We start from the raw sequence: 22907 nt of genomic DNA on the forward strand, positions 1-22907 counted from the left end.
TTTCTGTTCTGTTGCTGTAGGCTGGGAAGGCCAACTTCGGGTTTATACCCTCTCCTTCTCAGGAGGAACTCCCAGCTGCTGAGCTGTTTCTCAGTCCCTGCAGCTCCCACTTCTGGGAGCCTAGCCAACCCTTTCACATCTCTACACTTCCTACCGGTCACTTGGTGATGAAGTGGCCTTTTCTGTCTCTCTGTGGTTATAAGACTTCTCTGCAACTTGCGTTCAGTTGGTTATTCCAGATGATTTCTCCACAATTAAGTTGTAAGTCCAGACTGGTCCTGGGAGGAGGTTAGTGTAGCTTCCACTTACTCTTCCGCCATCTTGGATTCCTCAAGAGAGAATCGCCAGTCCCTTCTTGCCTGCAGTTTCTTTTGAGAAATCAGCTGATAGTCTTATTGGGACCCCTTTGTACATAACTCTCTTCTTGTCTCTTGCTGCTTTTAAGATTCTCTCTTTATCCTTAATTTTTGACATTTTGGTTATAATGTGTCTTGGTGTGGTTATCTCTGGATCCAATTTTTTTGAACTCTGTGCTTTCTTGACCTGTAAGTCTATTTCCTTCTCCAAATTAGGGAAGTTCTGCTCCATTATTTTTTCACATAATTTTTCAATTTCTAGTTACTGTTCTTTACCTTCTGACGGTAACCCTATGATTCAGATGTTGGCCCGCTTTTAGATGTCCCATGGGTTTCTGAGCCTCTCCTCACTTTGCTCACTTTTTGTTCCCTCTTTCTGCACTGGTTGACTGTTTGTTTCTTCCCTATGTTCTGATTTGTTTATTTGATCCCTGGTTTTCTTTCCCTCACCACTAATTTACTATGTATTTTCATTCATTTCAGCACGACTAGCCTTAATTTCTTCCCCATCTTGTTTAAGATCTGCTGTCAGGTCTGTAAGCATTCTTATAACCAAAGCTCTAAACTGTGCCTTGGAAAGATTTCTTATCTGCTGATCCATTAGATCAGATATTTGCTGTCTGTTTAGCTGTGTCACCGGGGTCTCTATCATGATCCCTGTCATCCTGACAGTTTTGCATTTACCTTTGCTTCCTGGGCAGGGCTGTTGTATGTCCTACACTATAGGGGGCGGAGCCCCATGCACTCGTCACTACCGGCAACCCTTCTCACCAGGCTGTGGCGTTTTGTGTTGGGGTGGGTGTCCAAGATGGATTTCTGCTGTTCACCGTCTGTTGAGAGACTGGGAGCCTCCTCCTCCATCCCCACCCCCTCCAGCCCTCACAGTCCAAGGCAGTGGTTGGGGGTCTGCCTTCCCTGGCATAGGAATCGCGAGCTGACAGGTCTGGTATGCAGCTGGGGATGCTTCCAAGTGTTTCTTGCCTCCCCTTATAATATACGAGTCTATGCTTACTGCCGTCCCACCACTATCGCTGCAGCTGCTGCTACCAGCACAGCTTGATCTCTCTGCCCTAGCATCGCCCCTCCTACCTGTCAGGACAAGCATCACTTCTTTATAACTTCATATGTGGACTTCCATGTAGCTTTATTTTCTGGAGCTTCTAGTTATTTCTCCTTTTGTGGTAGTTGTATTTCTTCTTAGTTGTGGAGGGTGACAGAGTGTGTCAGTCTAGGTCTCCATGTTGGCCAGAAGTCTGTTTGCACATTTTATATTGTTTTTTTAATGGAAGGGCCTGAGGGAGTCTTGATCTTTGTCTTAGTGTTAATTGAAGACATGAATTTTATGAACTAATGTTGCTGAATGTGTATCTGCAGTTGATATTCTGTGCCGACTTAATGTATGCTAAGGTACCAGGCCTTCAAATGAATCGTAGCATTATTGGAAATTTCATCACATTTTTTTATTGAGAGGTGTCACACATTTGCTTGTCCCTCCTCAATGCAAGCTGTTCAATGGCTGGAGAGAGACAATTTCTGCCTGCCTGGCTCTATGATTTTACTACACTTTTCAGTGAATGATGATTAGAAAAATATAGTTTTCCCTAACAGATAGCAAGAGTCCTTTATAGCCAGATCACTACAAAGCATTATGTACAGTGATTTTGTTATTACAGAAGAAGTTTAATTATAGTGTTGGACAGAGCAAATTTAAGTTATTTGCTGTTTGAGGACATTTTAGTCTTGGTAAAAATACTGTTTTATATATTGTTTGGACATTGAATGTTCTTCCAAGTGGAAAAGTAAAGAAAGTTTGGAGAAAATTATGTCTTGGTATCATCTCTGATGAATTGTTCTTTTCATTTTTATGGCAAATAGGCTTTGAAAAATACTTCTTTCTGTAACATTCTGGAAACTTTTTTTCCAAAATGAAAAATAGCTTTATAGTTTTTTCTGGTTATAAAATCTTCCTTACTCATTATAACCATTTGATTAATACAAATAAGCAAAACATAATTTAAGTATAGAAAAGCTCTCCAAATCTGCAATCTCCTGGTAGACACTTTAAAAATTTTGGTAAACCTGCTTTCTGTGCTTGCTCTTATTTATGTGTGGTGTTCTCTTTTTCATGCTGTCACTCTCCTTCTGTTTTGTATTCTTACATATATAAACACAGTTTTACATGAATAGTTGTTAAACATGGTCTAAGACTGTATTTTGACTTAACATGCTCAGCACATTTTCCATGTCAGTAATTGAAGACTGATATAGTACTTAAATGGTCTTATCATAGGACTCATGTAACAAATTACTCACCACCATTCAACAGGTTGTGAGTTTCGGGCCTTCCCAAGCTTTAGCAGATTGTGGCCTGGGAGTAAGAAGAGTGTGCCCAGCAGCCAGAGGAGCCTTTGGTTTCTTGTGAGAGGGATACATCAGATGTGATAGTGTTTGTGGCTGTTGTCAGGGCAGGGGACAGTATGATGATTTTCTGGTGGTAAAGCAAGCCCTTTGGGGAAGGCCATTTCAGTGTTTGCTGAGTTAGTTTCACAGAAAGGCCCCTTTTAATCTGTTCAGAAGGAAGGTCATGCCACTTGCAAGCTGGCTCTGATGTACTAAATAAACCAACTACGGGTTTTCTTTCAGATTTTGTAACTAGTTATTTCTGTGACTTCTATCAGATCTCTCTTACATATTTTGAAAAACTTGTATTTCCGGATGTGCTTCCTGAGCCTCCTGGATCACTTTCTGTTAATATTAAACTTAGTTAGATGAGCAGCGTGGGAGCCTGACTGCTTAGGTTTGAACCCTGGTAGTGGCCTATCTTCTCTGAGCTCTACTGGCAATAAAGTATCCGCTTACTAGAGTTGTTGGAGGTTTACTTGAGTTAAATACACAAAAGTGTTACTATAATTATTTGACATAAATAAGATGTCTTTATCTTCAACACCACTTTTCTTCCTTCTTAGGTGTTGGAAATGGAAGTTTAAAAGTCACCATTTAGCTTCTGCTTTATCCATTTTATTTCTGTCTCTACTGAGTGCTTCTGACTGTAATATAGGCTAGCCCTAATTTAGAGCAAGAAAAGTAGAAAAAACTGATTCCTGCAAAAGGAATGGATATATTAAAATGTATATAAAACACATTTGATTTGAACATTATATTTCATTGGTGTTTATGTTGTGTTTTTTATTATATTGGTACTTGATATCTCTGTTAAAAACAAAGATTTAGAATCCTGTATTTGTGAAATGTGTCAAAATGTTTAAAATAAAAATAGGTCTACTTTTTAAAACTCTAGCACTTGATAGTTGGAATATATACAGAATTAATTTTACACATGACCTGTGAGTCCTGGATAACAGGGTTAACCCTTTCTGACTTCTAAGAATTTTACTTTCTATATCTAGTTTGCCTTACAGGTATAAGGAAATGAAAATAATACATCTTAGGAAATGAAGTGGGATGACTATAGCTTTTACATCCTTTTCAATTATACTAGTATTTGTTTCCTAGTCTTCTGTAAGATTTTATTTCAGTATCTACAAGGATGTTTTTGGTTGCAGGTAATAATAGAAAACCCAAATATAAATGTAGATGATAAAGAATTTTTTTATAAAAGGTGGTCCTGAGGCAGGGTGGCTCCAAAGTCAGTTAATCAGCAGTTTAATGACTTTGAAAGCCCAGACTTTCTCTGCTTCCCTACTTTGCTCTCCGTAGTGTCCTCAGTGTGGCAGGTTTGTCCCTCAGGTGGTAAAATGACCACAGCCATGGCAAGCATTGCAGCCAGATAGAACAATGTCAAAGGCAAGAAAAAAGAAACTACTTTTTCTTTGTGTTCCTTTAAGACCAATTTATCTTTTACAGACATCATCAGAATTCTTCCCATTTTTTTATTGACCAGTGTTGGGTCACAGGCCTGAGCCTAAACACTTTACTGGCAAGGAGTACATTGCCACAATAATTGGCTCAGCAGCCTCAAGTTCCATCCCCTGGAGCAAGAGAAAGGTCAGCCTCCCTAAAGTCATGGTTTTGTTGGGGCAGGATGATCCCTGAACAGTAAGAGGAAGGGTTAGGGGGCTGGAGGGCAAGCAGTGTCTGCTTAAGGTCACTCTCACTTTTTAGTTTAAATGCTATGGAGAACACTTATGGAAATAAATGGTCATTATAATAAAAATTTGAATATATGTATATTTTTAGGGAAAATTTTTAAAAAAAGCAGTATAACTGGTACGTACAACATAGCTATAATGTCTGTAAGAAACAAAACTATCAGTGAAGCTGAGAGATATTTGTTTCATTTCTTGCAAACAACAGTATTTAGTTTAGGCCCCAGTGTGCTTCCGAAAGTATTTCAGAGTTCTAATCTCCTTTTTCTTCTGTTGGGCCAGGCTAGTGCTTGGGTACACAGGTATGTGTCTATTAGTTGTCAGCTGTGGAGAGGACTGAAAATTGAATAACAGTGGGGAGCTCCTTAGAGTGGTGGGTGGGCAAAAGCCTGATTGGCCTGGATACTTGGGTAGGTGGGTGGGTTTAAAGTGCTGGTTTTAGCCCAGACCAGGGAGGCTCAGTTGGTTGGAGCCTCATCTCTTAACCAAAAGGTTGTTTGTTCCATCCTGGTAGGGGCATATATGGGAGACAACTGGTCAGTGTTTCTCTCTCACATCAATATTTCTCTCTTCTTTCCTCTCTCCCTTCCTATTCCTCTAAAAGCAGTAAAAAAATGTCCTCAAGTGAGGATTTAAAAAAAGTGTTGGTTTTATTATTATATATTGTAAGTTACATATATGCAAACTTACTCTTTTATATATATTTAATATTTAAAACAACAGTTTAAAAAATCTTTAGTGTATAGCACATGCCATGTGCTCAAGTCAATACTTTCAATTAAATCAAGGCCAAAACTGAGACTGAGTTTTTGAGTAAATATGATGGAAGAGGGAAAGGAGAGGCTTGGGGTACAATGAAAGGGCTGATTTAAAAAATGGATTGTGGAAACCAGATTAGGAAAAAAAAAAATAAGTGAAGACTTGAGGGGGATCACAAATAGTGATGAGATGGTATGGTCACTGAATTCAAGGACCTGGTACAGTTGAAGAGTTGTTGGAATCAGGTTCCCAGAAGGAGTGAACAGGAATAATCAGAAATGGCAGGTGGCAAGAGAGTGGATTGAAACAGAGATACTGGAGGTGGGGAGGCTGTAAGTAAGGACTGGGTCTAGGATATGACTGTTGAACATGGGTGACAGGGAAGAGGGTGGAGGACAACCTCATTAGAGGTAAGGTCAGGGAGCATCTATAGAAATGTTGAAATCAGTGCTAGTCATGGAAAGACGGTGAGCCAGGCCCTGAAATATTTAGGAAAACGTGCTGGTGTGAGTGAAAAACTGTGTGCAGGTTGGGTTGGTGGGGCTAGTTGGAAGACTGATGGTGTGAGCAGCACAGAAGCATTTTCTATGTGTAAGGGGAAGCTCCAGAATGGTCTGGGTATTGCAGTGTGTGAGCACGGAGAACACTGACCTCATCTTAGGCCAGGTGTTATGTAGGTGTAGGAGAAAATGAAAGCCTTACCTGCCAATCTGCAGGGAACCAGTGTGCTCAGGGGACTGCCAGGTTTCAGGGAGAGCCAGAGGGGAAGGGAATCTTTAGAGAGATAGTAGAGGAGAGGGGATATGGTGACCTTTAATTTATATAGTAAGTAGCGTTGTTGTGATTAGAAAACCAAGGTCAGATTAGGTGATGCGCAGAGCTGTGAAGAGGTGACGGAGATGAGGTATCTGTTGGAAGCTTGGATTTCCAGGGGGATGGGTGGAAACCAGAGTGTAAAACCTGAGGGGACTTCACTGATGTGTGCCCAGAGGGTGGCCCATGAGTTCTTCTAATTATAGTTTTCTGATCTTTCAGGCATCTTGTGTTGGGGACATAAGAAGAAGGGGCTGGGTGTCTTGCTAGGAGCAAAGGAGAATGTCCTGTCACTCTGGTGGGGTGGGGTAAGGGTTATCTGCATTCAGTACTTACTACTTCTGATGACTCCAGGAGTAATTCCACGTCACATATATCCATTGGTATTTATACCTTTAAGTGGATATGGATTAAAAAGAAGACAGTGGAGTGAGTTTTTCTGGAATTTAAAGTCTTGATGGCATTAGAAGAAGTGTTATTGTACAATAGACTTTGATCTTTTAGTTCTTAAAGCTTTGCAGATATTCTACAAATAACCTTGCCCGGTGGGGCGTTGGGAGAAGTATCCTTACCTGCCAGCTGACACTGGGCAATGAACGACCCTGATTCACCCTTTCCCCCAGACTTCTCATACCATAGCACCACATCTTTGATCAGATCTCATTTTCAGAGCCTTGTTACACCGGGGCTGGAGCTTTTCAGCTGCTATGTGAGCTTGTATTTCAATCCATAGGAAGATTTAGTATTTGCATTTAACCTAGTACCAGGGACATTTTTTGGTCTGTATATAGATGCATTTTTCAGATATGAATTTCTCTTTAATAATGATGATAGAAGTGTTGATTTACCATTGAAGCACAATCAGCATACCTACTGTCTTATGACTTGATTAATCATCTGCTGAGTCTTGAAAGGGCTTCATTGTGCTGCCTTTACCTGCTCACCAGGTAAGCTCCAGGTCATTTACCTGCCCTTGGCATAATTCTGCATACACAGGAGGTTCTAAAACCTGCTTCTGGTTGGTATCAGCAAACAGAGTCCCTCCCTACACTCTGCTTAGTACGTGTCACAGTTGACAGCAAGTTTTTATTGACGGGCAACCTCTGTTATTTGGATCCCTTTTTCCCCACTTTTCCTTCTTCAAGGAAGGTGACAATCTGTTATATTTGGGGATACTCTTCATGCACTTGTTGGCCCCCATGGCCAGTGAAGCTGCTTCATGATGAATTTCTTCCCCACCAACATTTTAACAATGATGTTGGGTAATGATCCATCCCACACCACAGTTTATATAGGCCTTATGGCAACAAGCATCTAATTTTCTCTGTCACAGGTCTGTATTAGCTGGGGCGGCTCTGCCTCTGGCTGCAGGTTGCCTAGGATTGGCCCCATTGTGAGTTGGGTCCAGCTCTGTTCCATGAATTTCCTCATTTCCCTTGGACCAGAGACTACCTGAGGCCCTTCAGTTACTGGTGGGCCATATTTCTAATGACCAGTTGGCCATAGCAAATCAAGAGAGTGAGCCCCAAATCAGTTTGGGTGGAAGGAGAGAAGAAATAATACGTGGTATTTTTACAAACTACCACAACAGGGAAAGAGGACAGGGGTCTAGATCATTGTTAAAAGGTAAAATCACCAGAATCATATTAACCTTTAAGTAGCAGTGCATTACTAATAATATTCATCTTGTTGGTGTTTCTGTCTTTTGTCTCAGTACTTTATTTCCTTTGTTTTCACTGTTTCTAAATAATGTTTTATTAAATTGTCAGGTTCACTTTAAATTTTTCATTTGTCTCTTTCCCTGTCACCAGCCTGTGATCTTGAGCATCATTCCTTCAGTGCCGTATCTAGGAAATTTGAGTAAAATAGTAAATGACATTATCTTCATCTATACATAAATGTGTAAGCAGGTTTGGGATGGCTCTTAATCTGGGATGGGGGTGAGGGATAGAGGAGATGGGAGGACGGGGGTGGGGGTGTCATTCTCTATGAGGGAGGAGCTGAACTGAGTTACTTCTTCTTTGATGAAGTTCAGTGGGGCTCTTCAGTGGGAGAAGGACGTTTCCCCCTTCATTTGGTGCTTCCCAGGAATTGCTGAGGCAGGTTTGTGAGACTCTTGTTATGGTCCTCCCAGTTAAAAAGGAGTAGAATTGTTACTGAAAAAGATTATCTGTGGAAGGCAATGGAGGGATAATCCTATTGGTTTCATAGGTATGTTTATTGGTAGTGCTTTCTACTATATTGGGATTAAGGGTCATTTAACAAGTGATGGTCTCATTAAGTGTATAGTTGCATGAATCATTGAGTTTTCTGGCTTTATAGGTAGGTGAAGCTGGGTTATTCTCACCTAGTGAGATGGTCATGGCCAGGAGCTGGGTAATTGTAAAACAACTAGCATTTGTATAATGCCCACTGACACTCTTATAATCATGTTGCATATGCCCATTTTTATCATCATTACTGTCCTGTGATGTATGGACCACTGTTAGCCCAATTTTTCAGATGAGGAAATTGAGGTACAGGATGTTTAAATAAATTGCCCAAGGTTCTGTCACTTCTGGACTTGAACACAGGGAGTCTACTCCAAAAGTTTTGCCCTGAAGCTTTGCTATTGCCTTTCAGCTAGATGTAGAGAAATAATTGTCAACAAGAGGTTTTGTGGACAAAGGTGTGGGACAATGTAGGTTTTGGTGTGGAATATAGAAGGTTTTTTTTTTTTTGAGATATAATGGGAAAATAATAGAAAAAGTTTATTGGCTGTTAGTTGATGCTAAAGAAGAATGAAAAATTAAAGGAAATTTCTTTTAAAAATTCAGGAATTACTTCTAGCTCTATAAAACTATCTGCTGGTTACTTCTCTGGTTAGTATGAATATACTTCTCTTGAGTTCCCTGATTATAGTAAGGTAACCTGTTGATGTCTGTGCAAAAGATGCTGAAAATCAAAGACTGTTCACAATCTGGGCTCTGGAGTTCAGGATGTGTTCTTCTTCTCTCTTCCTTACTCACTCTCATGAATGGGGAGATTACCATAAGTTCCTTCTTGGGAAAATCAGCAGTTCCACTCTTCAGTGCCACTCTATTTCCTCTTGTTTGTTACCTGTCTTCTTACCCCCTGTTCTTTTTGATTTGGTTCTTCTGCACATGCACAAGGGTGATGACTTATTTCTTTGTATTTATGACCTGATTTCTAGGTTTGATTTATTTCACTTGTCTCTGAGGCCTCTGTAGAGCTCAGGTTTTAGTTGGAAGAAATGGACAGGAGTTCTGCCCACATCCCTGACTGGCCAGGTCACATAGGGTTCTGAACCTGAGATTTCTTTATCTTGATCACACTGGCACCATCTAGCTCACAAGCTTGTGGTGAGAGTCAAATGAAAGTGTCTTTTAAAGTATAACTGTGTAGCATTATTAATGTTCCAAACTTCCACAAGTGGCTTTATTCACTACCTGCCTTGATGCCCTGCATCAGCTCTGGTCATGATGCCTGTCCTGTAACTTGCTTGTTTACCTGTGTACTCTTGAGAACCCTGCATCTTATTCTCTTTCAATTTCCTAGGTTTTGGCTTAAGGGCTAGTTGGCATGGATCTGGGCTCAATAATGTTTGAATGAGTGGATAAAAATGTAGAGGAAGTTAGCGTTCATACTCTTTTTTTTTTTTTTGAGCAAAGTCTTCCTATGATAGCTCTATACTTCTTGAAGTTAGCCTTAATAACAGTCCTTTTATAGTTTCTTATTTAAAAAAAAGATTTTTTTGATTATGCTGTTACACTTGTCTCAATTTTTCCCACTCTACCTCCCTCCACCCACTATCCCCCTTCTTTCTAGCGGTTGCCCCCCTAGTTCATGTCCATGGGTCGTGCATATAAGTTCTTTGGCTTCACTATTTCCTATACAGTTCTTAACATCCCCCTGTCTGTTTTGTACCTACAAGTTGTGCTTCTTTTTTTTTAAGTGTATTTTATTATTTGTATTGTTAAAATAGTTCCAATTTTTTCCCCTTTGATCCCCTCTGCCCAGCACCTCCCCTCCAGAGCAATCCCCCAAGTCCATGCCTATGGGTCGTACATACAAGCTCTCCCGCTTCACACATTCATATATTCTTCTTCTTCTTTTAAAAAAAAAAAAATTAATTAATTAATTATTTTAACAATAAAAAATAATCTCTCCCTCTCAGACTTAAGACCCTTTATAATCTTATAAGAACAATGGGTGAAAGTCTCAAGCTTCTCTAGCTGCTTCAAGCTGGACATGGTCATCGTCCTATCTACCCTTGGGTCCATAAATCTCTAATAAGAGTAGGGGTGTGGAGCGTAGGGTGGCCTTCCCACATGGGGAAGGATTGTGCAGACTCCAGGTCAGTTGGCTGTTCCTGGACAATAGCGTGCTTGATTTAACAGGTTGGCATCCTTGTTGTGTTCTGGGGGCAACAGATTTGGCAACAGGGTTAAAAGACATCATTCAGTCCATAATCACTAGATGACTAAAGGCAGGTATTAATTTTTCAATGTCCCACATTAGGGAAAAAAAGGGCTTCTTTGGAGGAAGGTGTGCCAGGTACATCTCACTTGTCCAAAACCCTTTTGCCCACTATACTTAGTTTTGGCTGAGGGAAATATTTTAGGTTTCCCACCTCTCAGACCTCTGGGCCATTTCTGTCCAAGCCATTAGGATAGAAAAGAGAAACCAGTTTTAAAGTGAAGCCCGCAGACCACCCCGTTCTTCACCAACCCAGCCACTTAGTTCAGGCAAACTGTTGAGTCTCAGGAGGCAGTGGTGCAGACAGGATTAAGTGAGGCCTATACATAGAGACAATCACTCAGGTAATGAGATCACAGGCTTAGGCTCTATAAAAACAGAAAACACATGTTAATTTCTGTAACATAACCCACAAATAAGACTCTAAATCTGTAAGACTGTCTTATTGGAAAGACATCCAGTTGCAAGGCATTTGACATTCTTCTTGCCTGTAAATTAAACATCTTTGATGATACCACAGACATAACTTAACTTTCAAATGAAAACATATATTAAATGAAAAGAAACTTTAAACACGATTAGCTGCACTACTTTATAGTCTACCACCGAGCATTGTGATTTTCGTTGAATCACGATTTTTCTCCCTAAGATTACCCTCCTTGTCATTAAAGGGACTGCATTAAGTCCATTTTTAATTTATCCTGTTCATTTGCATAAACACAACAAGAGCAGCAAATGATCACTTATGATCTTTAGTTCTGCTTTGCTGAAACTTACCCAAGGAACATTTAGGGTGACCTTCAATCTGCCCTTCAGGGCACAGAAGCTGAGCCACATACCTGGCATTCAGTCTTGCCTGTAAACACCTGTCTTTTCCAACTCCTTCTAGTTTTCCATTGTGCCTTAAGGTCCATTCTAGCCATCTTTCAGGAAAACAACCTTCATTCCTTCCTTGGAAAGATTGCTGTGGATCACATAACCAACCAAGGTACCAGGCCTTTTATCTCGTGGGCATTTATTACCTTTGAAACTCAATCCCAGTTCCTCAGGGCTTTTTGGTAACAACCAGAGTGCAAGCATGTCTCCTTTAGGCATGATATTCCAGGTCAAAAAAATCCTCTATTAACAACTGGTCTTATTAGTTTTATGCAAAGAACCTTATGTCATTACTTACTTCTTTAGAATGCCAAACTGTGGAGGGATCAGATAGGTAGAAAAATACACAGTGTGAAGGAAAATTCTCGTCCTTCTAATATTCACTGAAATACATTTCCATTCTTTATATTTTCTTTTTTCCACCACTAAAAATTTTTTTGTTTGTTTTTCCATTACAGTTGTCCCACTTTTTACCCACTCTTGTTTCCCCGCACCCTGCCCCCCACTTCTCTAATAGTCAGTCCCAACCCAGTTGTCCATGTCCATGGGTCATTATACATGTTTTTTGACTAGACCCTTCCCCTTCTTATCCTCTTCTCTTCCTACCGCCTCCCCCCTTGTTACTGTTAGTTCATTCCTTGTTTACATACGTCTGGTTCAATTTTGCTTATTTGTTTGTGTTGTTCATTAGTTTCCTGTAATAGGTGATAGCATAAGGTATTTATTTTTCGTTGCCTGGCTTATTTCACTAAGCATAATTCTCTCTAGTTCTGTCCATGTTGTTGCAAATGGTAGAAGTTCCTTCTTTCTTTCTGCTACATAGTACTCTGTTGTGTAAATGTACCACAGTTTTTTGATCCACTCATCTACAGATGGGCACTGAGGCTGTTTCCAGCACTTATCTATTGTAAATAGTGCTGCTATGAACATAGGGGTGCATAGGTCTTTTGAATTGGTGTTTCATGATATTTTGGATATAATCCTAATAGTGGAATCGCTGGTTCAAAAGGCAGTAACATTTTTAGTTTTTTGAGGAAATTCCATACTCTTTTCCATAGTGGCTGCACTAGTCTGCATTCCCACCAGCAGTGCACCAGGGTTCCCTTTTCTCCGCATCCTCGTCAGCACGTGTTGTTTGTTGATTTGTTGATGATGGCTGTTCTGACTGGTGTGAGGTGGTATCTCATTGTGGTTTTTATTTGTATCTCTCTGATGGCTAGTAATGTTGAGCATCCTTTCATATGTCTATGAACTCTCTGTATGTCCTCTTTGGAGAAGTGTTTGTTCAGGTCCTTTCCCATTTTTTAATTGCTCTATCTGTCTTCTTGGTGTTGAGTCGTATAAGTTCTTTATATATTTTGGAGATCAGTCCCTTGTCTGAGGTATCATTGGCAAATATGTTTTCCTGTATGGTTGGTTCCCTTTTCATCTTGCTGATGTTTTCTTTTACTGAGAAGAAACTCTTAAGTTTGATGTAGTCCCATTTGTTTATTCTTTGCCTTATTTCCCTTGCCTTAGGAGATATATCAGTGAAAATGTTGCTATGTGGGATATCTGAAATTTACCTGTCTGTGTTTTCCTCTAGGACTTTTATGGTGCCACGGCTTACATTTAAGTCTTTGATCCATCTTGAATTTATTCTGGTGTATGGTTTAAGTTGGTGGTCTAGTTTCATTTTTTTGCATGTCCCTGTCCAGTTCTCCCAGCACCACTTGTTGAAGAGGCTCTTCTCACTCCATTTGATGTTCCTTCCCACTCTGTCAAATTTTGTTGACCATATAGACCTGGGTTTATTTTTGGGCTCTCTATTCTGTTCCATTGATCTATATGTCTGTTCTTATGCCAGTACCAGTCTGTTTTGATTACTGTGGCCTTGTAGTATAGTTTGATCAATCAGGTATTGTGATTCCTCCTACTGTGTTCTTCCTAAAAATTGCTGTGGCTATTTGGGCTCTTTTTTGGTTCCATATAAATTTTTGAAGTATTTGTTCTAGATCTGTGAAAAATGTCATTGGTATTTTAATAGGGATTGCATTGACTGTATAAATTGCTTTGGGTAGTATGGACATTTTAATGATGTTGATTCTTTCCATCCATGAAAATGGTATATGCTTCCATTTATTTGTATCTTCCTTAATTTCTTTCTTCAATGTTATGCAGTTTTCTGAGTACTGGTCTTTTCCCTCCTTGGTTAAGTTTATTCCTAGGTACTTTTATTTTACTTATTGCTGTGCTAAATGGGATTTTTCTTTTAGTTTCTATCTCTGACATTTTATTGTTGGTGTACAGAAATGCCTTCGATTTTTGAATATTAACTTTGTATCCTGCTATTTTGCCGAATTCACTTTTAGGTTGAGTAGTTTTTTTGTGGAGTTTATAGTGTTTTCTATGTACACTATCATGTCATCTGCAAGTAATCACAGTTTTACTTCCTCTTTTCAAATTTGGATGCCTTTTATTTTTCTTTTTTGTCTGATTGCTATGGGAAGAACTTCCAAGACTTTGTTGAATAGGAGTGGAGAGACTGGACATCCTTGTCTTGTTCCTGACCTCAGAGGGAATGCTCTCAGTTTTTGCCCATTGAGTATGATGTTGGTTTCAGGTTTCTCATATATGGCCTTTATTATGTTGAGATATGCTCCCTCTGTTTTCATTTTGCTGAGAGTTTTTTTCATACATGGGTGTTGTGCTTTATCAAATGCTTTTTCTGCATCTATTGATATGATCATGTCGTTTTTGTCTTTCATTTTGTTTATCTGGTGTATTACATTTATTGATTTGTGAATATTAAACCATCCTTGCATCCCTGGGATGAATCTCACTTGATCCTGGTGTATGATCTTTCTAATGTGTTGCTGGATCCGGTTTCCCACTATTTTGTTGAGGACTTTACCATCTATGTTCATCAGTGATATTGGCCTGTAGTTTTCTTTCTTTGTTGTGTCTTGACCTGGTTTTGGAATTAGGGTAATACTGGCTTCATAGAACGAGTTTGGGAGTCTTTCCTCTTCTTGGATATTTTGGAATAGTTGAGTAGGATAGGAGTTAGTTCTTTCCTAAATGTTTTGTAAAATTCAGCTGTGAAGGCATCCAGTCCAGGGCTTTTGTGTGCCGGGAGTTTTTTTGATTACTGTTTCAATTTCACTAGTTGTTAATGGTCTATTCAGGCTTTCTGCTTCTTCTTGATTCAGTTTTGGCAGATTATATGTTTCCAGAAATTTGTTCATTTCATCTAGGTTGTCAAATTTCTTGCCATACAGTTGTTTGTAATAATTTCTTACAATCCTTTGTATTTCTGTGGTATCGGTTGTTATTTCTCCTCTTTAGTTTCTTATTTTATTTATTTGGGTCCTCTCTCTTTTTTTCTTGATGAGCCTGGTTAAAGGCTTGTCGATTTTGTTTATCTTTTCAAAGAACCAGCTCCTACTTATGTTGATATTTTGAATTGTTAGTTTAGTCTCTATATCATTTAATTCTGCTCTAATCTTGATGATTTCCTTCCTTCTACTCGCTCTGGGTCTTGCTTGTTGTTGTTCCTCTAGTTGTAGGGTTAACTTTTTTATTAAAGATTTTTCTAGTTTTTTAGGTAGGCCTGTATTGCTATAAACTTTCCTCTCAGGACTGCTTTCGCTGTATTCCATAGGTTTGTTATCATTTGCTTTCAGAAACTTTTTGATTTGTTCCTTCATGTCATTGTTAACCCATTCCTTATTTAATAGCATGTTATTCATTCTCCATGAGTTGGAATGTTTTTGAGTTTTTTTCCTGAGGTTTATTTCCAGTTTTAAGCCATTGTCATCTGAGAAGATGCTTGATATAATTTCAGTTTTCTTGAAATTTTTGAGGCTTGTTTTGTGTCCTACCATGTGGTCTATCTTTAAAAATGTTCCATGTGCACTTGAGAAGAACGTTTATTTTGCTTCTTTGGGATGAAAAGTTTTATATATATTGACTAAGTCCATTTCATCTAGAGTGTTGTCCAATGCCTCAATATCTTAGGTGTTTCTTTTCTTCGAAGAGCTGTCCATTGTTGACAATGGGGTGTTAAAGTCCCCTACTATGAGTGTGTTGCTGTCTATATCTTTCCTGAAGTCTTTCAAAATTTTTCTTACATATTTGGGTGCTCCTAAGTTGGGTGCATATATGTTTACATAGGTTATATATTCTTGATGGATTTTTCCCTTAACTATTATTAAATGTCTTTTTTTGTCTCTTTTTATGGCCTTTGCTGTGAAATCTGTTTTGTGTGATATAAGTATTGCTACTCCATTTTTTTTTTCATATCCATTTGCTTCAAGTACTTTTTTCCATCCCTTCACTTTCAGTCTGTGTAGATCTTTTGTTCAAAGGTGGGTGTCTTGCAGACAGCATATATGTGGGTCATGCTTTCTAATCCATTCAGCTACCCTATGTCTTTTGATTGGTGCATTTATTCCATTTACATTTAAGGTTATTACCAATAGGCTTATTCATTGTCATTTTCCTCCTTTGTACTTGTGTTATTCTCTGTGTCTCTCTGTTTCTTCATCTTCTTAAAGCAGACCTTTAGTATCTCTTGCAATGCTGGTTTGGTGGAGATGTATTCTTTTAGCCTTCTTTTGTCTTGGAAACTCCTCATTTCACCTTCTATTTTGAATGAGAGCCTTGCTGGGTAGAGTATTCTTGGTTGTAGGCCTTTGTTTTTCATTACTTGGAATACTTTTTGCCATTCCCTTCTGACTTGTAGTGTTTCTGCTGAGAAATCTGATGCTAGCCTTATTGGAGCTCCCTTGTATGTTATCAGTTGTTTCTCTCTTGCTGCCTTTAGGGTTCTCTCTTTGTCTTTGAATGTTGCCATTTTAATTATGATGTGTCTTGAAGTGGGCCTGTTGGGGTTCATCTTCATTGGGACCCTCTGTGCTTCCTGGACTTGTGTTACTCTTTCTCTCCTCATGTTAGTGAAGTTTTCTGTCATTAGTTTTTCAAAGAGGTTTTCTATCCCTTGCTCCTCTTCTCCTTCTGGAATTCCTATGATACGGATATTATTACGTTTCATGTTGTCCTGCAGCTGTCTTAGAGCCTCTTCATTCTTGTTTTGTCTTTTTTTATTTTGTTGCACTGTCTGGGAGTTTTTGTCTACGTTGTCCTGCAACTTGCTGATTTGATCTTCTGCTTCCTCTAGGCTGCTTTTAATTCCTTCTACTGTGTTCTTCAATTCAGAGATCATATTCTTCATTTCCTCCTGGTTCTTATTGAAAGCTTCTATGTCTTTTTCATGCTGGTGTAATTCTCAGTAAGTTCCTTGTAGTTTTTCTGGAGTTCTTTGTAGTTTCCACTGAGCTCACTGAGCTTCTCCATTATCCATGTTTTGAATTCCATATCTGATAGTTTGCTCCCCTCTATTTCATTTAGCACTCTTTTGGTGGATTCTACCTTTCCTTTCGATGGGGGGTTGTTTTCCCGTCTCCCCATTTTTGTGGCTCTTATTGTTTGTTGCTGCTTCTTAGATTGATCTGTACTTCCTGGATCTGCCCCTGGTGGCGTCAGATCGTGTACCAGTCTGGGCCTAGACAGCCTGTTGGAGACTTCCAGGGATCTGTTGTCTTTAGTTGCTAATCTATTCAATCTGTGATTAGCTGTCAGGCTTAAGGACCGAGGGCCTGGCAGCTTAATTTTTGTAGGCAGGGCTTTTACTTCCCCTCAGGCTGACGCCACTTGGAGGGGAATGGTCTGCCTGCAGTACTGGGCATGAGTCAGCAATGGGACCTGGTCGGCTGCTCCCCCAGTTCTTCCCTCAAAGCCACAGCGCCAAATTCTCCCCAAGTGTCTCTATTCCTCTCTGCCTTCCCTCTGCTTGATCCCAGGGTAAATGGGGGCCAAAATATTTTCGTATGCGATCTGCTTAAGAGCTGTTTTTCTCCAGCTGTTTCTCTGCGGCTAGCAAGAAAGTCTGTGGCTTTTCACTTTTCACAGCTGGATAGTATTTTACTTTTTGCTCTGTTCCTATAGGCTGCGAAGGGGGTTTAGACCCTGTCTTTCTCAGGGGGTACCCCTGGCTGCTGAGCTGTTTCTCAGTCCCTTCAGCTGCCACCCGTGGGAGCCCAGCTAGCCCTTCCGCATCTCAGCACTCCCTAGCCGTCATGTTGTGATGTAGTGGCCTTTTCTGTCTCTCCGTGGTTATAGGACTTCGCTCCAGCTAGTGTTCGGCTGGTTATTCCGGATGATTTCTTGAAAATTAAGTTGTAATACCAGACTGGTCCTGGGAGGAGGTTAGTGTAGCTTCCACTTACTCCTCTGCCATCTTGGATCTCAAGTTGTGCTTCCTAATCCCTGCACCTTTTCCCCCATTTTTCCCTTCCCTTTCTCAGGTGATAATCCTCTGAATGATCTGCGTACGTATGATTCTCTTCCTGTTCTGGTTGTTTGCTTAGTTTCTTTTTTCAGACAGGGTTGGTTTATTTTATTTTTAAATTTTATTTATTTTATTTTTAGAGACGGGGAAGAGAGACAGGAAGAGAAACATGAATGTGTGGCTGCCTTTCGCATGCCCCCAACTTGGGACCTGGCTTGCAACCCAGGCATGTGCTCTGATTGGGAATCGAACCAGCGACCCTTTGGTTTTCAGGCCAGTGTTCAATCCATTGAGCCACACCAGGCAGGGCTAGTTTGTTTTCTTAGATTCAGTTGATAGTTGTGAATTTGTTGCCATTTTAATGTTCATAGTTTTGATCTTTTTCTAAATAAATCCCTTTAACATTTCATGTAATAATGGCTTGGTGATGATGAACTCTTTTAGTTTTACCTTGTCTGGGAAGCACTTCATCTGCCCTTCCATTCTAAATGATAGCTTCGCTGGATAGAATAGTCTTGGTTGTAGGTCCTTGCCTTTCATCACTTTGAATACTTCTTGCCAGTCCCTTCTTGCCTGCACACTTTCTGTTTAGAAATCAGCTGATAGTCTTATGAGAACTCCTTTGTAGGTAACTCTCTGCCTTTCTCTTGCTGCTTTCAAGATTTTCTTTTTATCTTTAACCTGTGGCATTTAATTATGATGTGTATTGGTCTGTACCTCTTTGGCTCCAACTTGTTTGAGACTGTGCTTACTGGAATTATATATTTATGGCCTTTGCTAAATTAGGGAAGTTTTCATTGTTTTTTTAAATAAGTTTTTAATTTCTTGCTCTTTATCCTCTCCTGTCACTGCTATGATTCGGATGTTGGTACACTTGGAGATGTCCCAGACAGTCCTTATACTGCCCTCTTTTTTTTGAATTCTTGTTTTTTCATTCTTTTCTTGTTGATTGTTTATTTTTTCTTTATGTCCAAATCGTTGATTTGAATTCTGGCTTCTTTTCATTCACTGATGGTTCCCTATAGATTTTTATTTCACTTAGTGTAAACTTCATTTATTCCTTTATGTTGTTGCCGTACTCAGTGAGTTCTTTGAACATCCCGGTCACCAGTGTTTTGAACTCTGCATCTGATAGATTGGTTATTTCCCCTTTTGTTTAGTTCTTTTTCTGGGGTTTTGTTCTGTTCTTTCATTTGGGCCATATTTCTTTGTCTTCTCAATTTGGCAGCCTCCCTGTGTTTGTTTCTGTGTATTAGGTAGAGCAGCTTTGACTCCCTGTCTTGGTCACTTGGCCTAGTACAGAAAAGGCACCTGTAAATTGTGTGGGGCGGAGTTTTAGGTAATTGCGAGGGCAGGGCAACCGCTTCACCCACTTTGTGGCTCTGTGTGGGGGAGAGCTCAGAGAAGGTAAAATGCTGCTGCCTGGCTTTCTGGAGGTTTCCCTGGTACTTGCTCCTTTTTCAGTCACTTTACCCACTTCCTGTTATGGGACTAGCACCCTTTCAGCCTTTGGCCTAGTTGTGAATTCCAGACTGGTTGGGCTTTTGTATGTTCTAAGTCCACGGGGGTCCCTTAAGCTGAGTCTCCTGAAAATCTGGCAGTTTTTCTGCCACCTCAACTCCCACTGGTTTTTATAGCCAGAAGTTACGGGCTTTTATCTTCTTAGTGCTGGAACCCTGGTCTGGGGCTGGGGTTGCTTGCTCCCAAGGTATCCCTTCTGCCTTTTTTATCCACCCTATGTGAATGTGGGATCATTTTTTTTCCACTGCTGCTGCTGCCTCACCTGCCACACTGCATCTGTGCCTCTCCCCTATCTCTGTGACTTTGCCCCTCCTACCCGTCTGGATGAATGTGGATTCTTTAAATCCTTAGTTGTTGGACTTACATACAGCAGTTCTGGATGTTACTTGTTTTGAGATCTAGCTATAATTCTTTCTGTGGTTGCACAAAGAGGCGAAGTGTGTCTACCTACGCCTCCATCTTGACTGGAAGTCCTGATACTTTCTTGTGTTCTCATTTTCAGGGTGCCAAATTCTAGTGCTAGTGGCTGCCTTCCCTCAGATCTATGCTAACTGTATAAGTATTCATCTGATGAGTCTTGTTTTTTTAAAGACTACTCAACAGATCATTCTAGATTTTGAATTAGAGATATAAAGTATCTTATCTTTTTTGTTTATTTAACTAATATATGTTGAGTAACTTTTGGCTACCAAGCTCTGTTTTCTTGGGCTGGGAATACAGTAGTAAAGAAAAACAGGTAAAATTCCTGCCCTTGTGCAGCTTCTATTCTAGTGGAGTACCAATCAATGAAGAAGTAAATGACTAAATGAGATAATTTAAACTAATCTTAAGTGCTTGTAGAGGGGAATCATGTGCAAAGGACTCCTGGACTAATGAGAAGTTCTCACACGTGTAAATAAACTGAGTACATTTCAGATATTATGCTCACTATTTCACTTTGTATTGGGTTACTTTGAAGGGCTCTAATTGTTTTGTTTAGGTGAGTATTTTAAGCCTAGCACCGTCCATACCTCATTTATAAGAAAGAGTGAATAGCTGAGGAAGGAAGTGGCTGCTACCTAGACGATGGCTTCATAAATCACCTCAGTGTATATGAGGGCTTCTCAACCTTAATGAGGACCCTCTTTGTTAAGGTTGCTGATATTTGAGTGTCTCTGAGGGACCAAGAGAAGCCTGGGGAAGATGGGGAAGTTGTTCATTGTCTGTACCATCTTGCTGCATCAGTGCACCCACATCCTCAATGCCAGGGAAATCGTTTGCTTGCATTCTGTGTCTGAGACTCTTTGATGGTGAGTAATCAGCTGTCTGTCCCTTGCAGAATCTACGAAGAAGGTAGGGTGCTAGGATGAAATGTGCTAGGAAGTGTGACACGGGGATACCTTGTTAGTTTGTGTGATCCCAGTTCTGAAGGATGCAAAGAAATGAGCTGTATGAAGATCTAGGAGTGGGAGCAACATACTAGATGTTTTCCAAGTGGGGAACATGTTTGGTGAAGTTTGGGGAATGGAAAGAAATCACAGTGGCCAGAATGTATGTAGGATGTGAAAGGGAGAATGGTGTGAAATGAAGTTGGTGTTGAATGGAGGAAACCATGCAGGACCTAACAGGCCTTGGTAAAGAATTTGGGTTTTATTTTAAATACTACTGTAGGCCTTTGGAAGGTGTGTGTGGGTATTTTTTTTTTTTTTTTAAATTTGTTTGTTTTTGCTTTTGTTTTTTATTTTATTTTTAATAAAGGAATTGTTTGATTTGATTTTCATTATGAGATTTTTCTGTTGACTGCAGTGTGGAGAATGGACTACAGAGCTAAAGAGTAGAAGTAGGGAGCCCAGGCAGCGGGCGTGGTTGCAGCCTGCGTGAGGATTTATGGTGATGTTTGCTAGGCAGGGCTGTGAAGGGTGATAAGTGGTTCAGGGCTGGAACCTGTTTGAGGAAGAACTGACAAATTGGAGATGAGACTGTGAAGGACTGAGAAGAGCCCAGGATGATGGTTAACTTTTGCCTTGAGCAGCTGGGTGGGTGGTGGTGTCTGAGTGCAGATCAGAATATGTGAGGCAAAGCAATACTTTCTTTTGGGCATATTTAACTGGAGAAGGCTTTGAGACGTCCACGTGGAGAAATTCAGCTGGTGTCAGGCTATGAACTAGAGGGGTAGGGAGGTTTGATAGGGGTGTGTCAGGGCTACACATAAAAATGGGGAGTTCTCAGCAGAAGGATACTTTTTTTCTCTTGATAGACCCAAGGATTTGAAGGATGGTTAAGCCTCTTCCCCCTCTCCCCCACCCCCTTCTGTAGCATGGTCTAACTGGTTTACAAGTTGTGGTCATATCCTATCATTGTGTGTTATAGGCTGTTTTCTGTCATCCAATTCATCTAAGAAAATTTTGAACTAAATACTGTGCTGGAAGCAGAGGATGTAATGATGTATGAGATAGACTGGGAGTTCTATGAGGGTAGGGAGTATCTCTAACAGAGAAGACAGATCATTTCATCAGAATTAAGTCAGAAATTCCATCAGGAATTAAGTAAAATATGATATGTGCTATGATAGGGAAAGAAGAGAGTGATGGAGCACATAGCAGAGGCACTGACCTAGTCTCAGGGTGAATTGGGGATGTTTTGGCTGACCAGTGAGTTGTTAGTAGGAGCTGACCAAGTGAGGTGCTTTAGAGGAAACAGATAGTAGTGGATGGGATAGCTGCTTATATTGGAGTGAAAATGAACAAAACCTTTATTGGAACTGGCATATTCTGCAGAAGATACTTAAGGAGTCCTTGGCAAGATTGTATAGTTCTTAAGAATGATAATATGATTAATGATACTAATTTCATTGTTACCTTCTTTCACATAAGTTAATATGTTAGTCTAGGAACTTTTTTTGCTCTGTGCTCAGTTTTAATTTGGGGCAGGAAATAGAATGTGAAATTGGTAGCTTATGTGACTTTAAAAACACCTTATGTGCATTATTTCAAAGAAACAGGCCAAACTTTCACATGAAAGTCTCAATACAGTCATGAGAGGAAAACAGCTCTTTAGATTCATTAGCACTTTTAACTGTATAGAATTTAAGCATGGTAAATGGGTGTGTTCACATATATTCCCTGTTTTAGGACCCCAAAAGCAATTGATGCTGTTCTGTTATAGATTGAATAGCAGCGTGTTTTTTTTTTTTTTTTTCGCCTTGTGTAATTTTAAGACAGCTGTTTTTCATTTTCCTAAGGTTACTGGTATATTCTTCCAAAGAGATAACACCTTGTCAGGACCCTGTTTTGAATGGCACAAACAACCTCGTTTGCTAAGGGAATTGTCCAAAGGTGTGTTGACTGGATAACTTCTCTGATGGGAGTTGTGAGGGGTGATTAGGCACCTGTTAGAAGTGGCTGTGTTGCTGGCTTGGCCCCAGCTGGAGTTGTTGCTGGGCTAAGTTCCCTAAAGAGCTGGTGCAGCAGGGAGAAACACTGCTCAAGAGAACTCTAGGAACACATAGAGTGCTTCACCACATCCAAACAGGAATTGGACAGGTCACCTAGAAGATGGAGGGAAGGTGTTGACCAATGGCCCAGATGGAAATGGTGGATGTGGTAGGGAACTCGCCTGCTAGGTTTCTCTAGCTGGTTTTATGTCAGCAGGGAGTAGGGAGAGACTGGGTCATGACTCTACCAGCAA

The 22907-nt window shown here is 40.1% G+C and overlaps 1 protein-coding gene across 1 annotated transcript in view; it reads left to right on the top strand.

Annotated features, from left to right (window-relative positions):
• The window catches only part of RALGAPA2 (Ral GTPase activating protein catalytic subunit alpha 2), a 401573-nt gene that overhangs the window by 37094 nt on the left and 341572 nt on the right, over positions 1-22907 (top strand). The window lies entirely within an intron of this gene.

The sequence above is a fragment of the Furipterus horrens genome, unplaced genomic scaffold, assembly GCF_987537825.1.
Source record: "Furipterus horrens unplaced genomic scaffold, mFurHor1.1.pri manual_scaffold_8, whole genome shotgun sequence".
Lineage (NCBI taxonomy): Eukaryota > Metazoa > Chordata > Mammalia > Chiroptera > Furipteridae > Furipterus > Furipterus horrens.